This window comes from Idiotropiscis lumnitzeri, unplaced genomic scaffold (assembly GCF_059441095.1).
Source record: "Idiotropiscis lumnitzeri isolate Australia: NSW breed Sydney's pygmy pipehorse unplaced genomic scaffold, RoL_Ilum_1.0 HiC_scaffold_353, whole genome shotgun sequence".
NCBI classification, from domain to species: Eukaryota; Metazoa; Chordata; class Actinopteri; order Syngnathiformes; family Syngnathidae; genus Idiotropiscis; species Idiotropiscis lumnitzeri.
In genome coordinates this window covers 30,001-34,219 of record NW_028283891.1, presented here as the reverse complement: position 1 = coordinate 34,219, position 4,219 = coordinate 30,001, and positions in this window count along the sequence as shown.

Below are 4,219 nucleotides of genomic sequence, written 5' to 3'. Positions count from 1 at the left end.
TTTCTTCTAAGTCCCCTTTCCAGCGGGGAACTTTGAAACATTGTATCCGACCGTGGAAGGCTGTTGGCGGGCACGGCGCGGCTCATAGCCGGCCCTCGGGCACGGAGCTCCGGGTGAATTTTCACAAATTTCTTCTAAGTCCCCTTTCCAGCGGGGAACTTTGAAACATTGTATCCGACCGTGGAAGGCTGTTGGCGGGCACGGCGCGGCTCATAGCCGGCCCTCAGGCACGGAGCTCCGGGTGAATTTTCACAAATTTCTTCTAAGTCCCCTTTCCAGCGGGGAACTTTGAAACATTGTATCCGACCAAAGGAAGGCTGTTGGCGGGCGCGGCGCGGCTCATAGCCGGCCCTCGGGCACGGAGCTCCGGGTGAATTTTACTCAATTCTTCTAAGTCCCCTTTCCAGCGGGGAACTTTCAAACATTGTATCCGACCACTGAAGGCTGTTGGCGGGCGCGGCGCGGCTCATAGCCGGCCCTCAGGCACGGAGCTCCGGGTGAATTTTCACAAATTTCTTCTAAGTCCCCTTTCCAGCGGGGAACTTTGAAACATTGTATCCGACCGTGGAAGGCTGTTGGCGGGCACGGCGCGGCTCATAGCCGGCCCTCGGGCACGGAGCTCCGGGTGAATTTTCACAAATTTCTTCTAAGTCCCCTTTCCAGCGGGGAACTTTGAAACATTGTATCCGACCGTGGAAGGCTGTTGGCGGGCACGGCGCGGCTCATAGCCGGCCCTCGGGCACGGAGCTCCGGGTGAATTTTTACAAATTTCTTCTAAGTCCCCTTTCCAGCGGGGAACTTTGAAACATTGTATCCGACCGTGGAAGGCTGTTGGCGGGCACGGCGCGGCTCATAGCCGGCCCTCGGGCACGGAGCTCCGGGTGAATTTTCACAAATTTCTTCTAAGTCCCCTTTCCAGCGGGGAACTTTGAAACATTGTATCCGACCGTGGAAGGCTGTTGGCGGGCACGGCGCGGCTCATAGCCGGCCCTCGGGCACGGAGCTCCGGATGAATTTTTACAAATTTCTTCTAAGTCCCCTTTCCAGCGGGGAACTTTGAAACATTGTATCCGACCGTGGAAGGCTGTTGGCGGGCACGGCGCGGCTCATAGCCGGCCCTCGGGCACGGAGCTCCGGGTGAATTTTCACAAATTTCTTCTAAGTCCCCTTTCCAGCGGGGAACTTTGAAACATTGTATCCGACCGTGGAAGGCTGTTGGCGGGCGCGGCGCGGCTCATAGCCGGCCCTCGGGCACGGAGCTCCGGGTGAATTTTTACAAATTTCTTCTAAGTCCCCTTTCCAGCGGGGAACTTTGAAACATTGTATCCGACCGTGGAAGGCTGTTGGCGGGCACGGCGGGGCTCATAGCCGGCCCTCGGGCACGGAGCTCCGGGTGAATTTTTACAAATTTCTTCTAAGTCCCCTTTCCAGCGGGGAACTTTGAAACATTGTATCCGACCGTGGAAGGCTGTTGGCGGGCACGGCGGGGCTCATAGCCGGCCCTCGGGCACGGAGCTCCGGGTGAATTTTACAAATTTCTTCTAAGTCCCCTTTCCAGCGGGGAACTTTGAAACATTGTATCCGACCAAAGGAAGGCTGTTGGCGGGCGCGGCGCGGCTCATAGCCGGCCCTCGGGCACGGAGCTCCGGGTGAATTTTACAAATTTCTTCTAAGTCCCCTTTCCAGCGGGGAACTTTGAAACATTGTATCCGACCGTGGAAGGCTGTTGGCGGACGCGGCGCGGCTCACAGCCCGCCCTCAGGCACGGAGCTCCGGGGGAATTTCCCCCTCATTTCTTCTAAGTCCCCTTTCCAGCGGGGAACTTTCAAACATTGTATCCGACCGTGGAAGGCTGTTGGCGGGCACGGCGCGGCTCATAGCCGGCCCTCAGGCACGGAGCTCCGGGTGAATTTGACAAATTCCTTCTAAGTCCCCTTTCCAGCGGGGAACTTTGAAACATTGTATCCGACCGTGGAAGGCTGTTGGCGGGCACGGCGCGGCTCATAGCCGGCCCTCAGGCACGGAGCTCCGGGTGAATTTGACAAATTCCTTCTAAGTCCCCTTTCCAGCGGGGAACTTTGAAACATTGTATCCGACCGTGGAAGGCTGTTGGCGGGCACGGCGCGGCTCATAGCCGGCCCTCAGGCACGGAGCTCCGGGTGAATTTTTACAAATTTCTTCTAAGTCCCCTTTCCAGCGGGGAACTTTGAAACATTGTATCCGACCACTGAAGGCTGTTGGCGGACGCGGCGCGGCTCACAGCCCGCCCTCAGGCACGGAGCTCCGGGGAAATTTGGCTCATTTCTTCTAAGTCCCCTTTCCAGCGGGGACCTTTCAAACATTGTATCCGACCACTGAAGGCTGTTGGCGGGCGCGGCGCGGCTCACAGCCCGCCCTCAGGCACGGAGCTCCGGGGAAATTTGCCTCATTTCTTCTAAGTCCCCTTTCCAGCGGGGAACTTTCAAACATTGTATCCGACCACTGAAGGCTGTTGGCGGGCGCGGCGCGGCTCACAGCCCGCCCTCAGGCACGGAGCTCCGGGGAAATTTGCCTCATTTCTTCTAAGTCCCCTTTCCAGCGGGGAACTTTCATACATTGTATCCGACCACTGAAGGCTGTTGGCGGACGCGGCGCGGCTCACAGCCCGCCCTCAGGCACGGAGCTCCGGGGGAATTTGCCCCCTCATTTCTTCTAAGTCCCCTTTAGGCGACCAGGGGTTGACAATTTAGGTGACCAGGGGTTGACAATTTAGGCGACCAGGGGTGACTTTTAGGCGACCAGGGGTGAGGTTTAGGCGACCAGGGGTGAGGTTTAGGCGACCAGGGGTAGCGTTTAGGCGACCAGGGGCGTTGCAGTTCCGCCGAATTGCATTAGGGGCGCTGCAGTAGGCAAACGTTTTTACCCCTAGTCAGAGGGTCATTTGCCTACTTCCCAGGTTTACCCGGGTTTTCCAAAACACCTGGGGCACATTTTTAGGAACCACGTTTTTAGAAACAAAAATTCTTCTATGTCCACCTCCGTGAAAGAAATTGCCCAATGGTTCCCGCGGAAGAGAGCTGCCAGGCGGACGCATACTGCAATAACGGCCGCCCTGGCGCTCTGGTGGATGTTATCCTCGAAATTTCTTCTATGTGCCCATTCCAGCGGGCAACTTGCGAACAATGGTGTCCGACCATGGAAGGCTGTTGGCGGACGCGGCGCGGCTCACAGCCCGCCCTCAGGCACGGAGCTCCGGGGGAATTTTCCCCTCATTTCTTCTAAGTCCCCATTCCAGCGGGGAGCTTGCAAACGTGGTATCCGACCACTGAAGGCTGTTGGCGGGCACGGCCCCACCAGCGCAACACGGCACTTCCTATGACTCGGGTCCGACGCAGGAGGAGCGGTCCTCCCGGCCCCGCCACACGGCACTTCCTATGACTCGGGTCCGACGCAGGAGGAGCGGTCCTCCCGGCCCCGCCACACGGCACTTCCTATGACTCGGGTCCGACGCAGGAGGAGCGGTCCTCCCGGCCCCGCCACACGGCACTTCCTATGACTCGGGTCCGACGCAGGAGGAGCGGTCCTCCCGGCCCCGCCACACGGCACTTCCCATGACTCGGGTCCGACGCAGGAGGAGCGGTCCTCCCGGCCCCACCACCGCCACACGGCACTTCCCATGACCCGGGTCCGACGCAGGAGGAGCGGTCCTCCCGGCCCCACCGCAACACACACAACCACTGACCGATTGGCAATCATGACCCGCCATCGGAGGGCCCCTGCCGGCCCCGGCCTCGCGCCGGGGTGTTCGGGTGGACGGTTCCTTCGGCCTGCGGGTCGACCTCTGAGCGTTGGCCGGCACCGCAGCACACACAACCACTGACCGATTGGCAATCATGACCCGCCATCGGAGGGCCCCTGCCGGCCCCGGCCTCGCGCCGGGGTGTTCGGGTGGACGGTTCCTTCGGCCTGCGGGTCGACCTCTGAGCGTTGGCCGGCACCGCAGCACACACATAACCACTGACCGATTGGCAATCATGACCCGCCATCGGAGGGCCCCTGCCGGCCCCGGCCTCGCGCCGGGGTGTTCGGGTGGACGGTTCCTTCGGCCTGCGGGTCGACCTCTGAGCGTTGGCCGGCACCGCATCACCGCAGCACACATAACCACTGACCGATTGGCAATCATGACCCGCCATCGGAGGGCCCCTGCCGGCCCCGGCCTCGCGCCGGGGTGTTCGGGTGG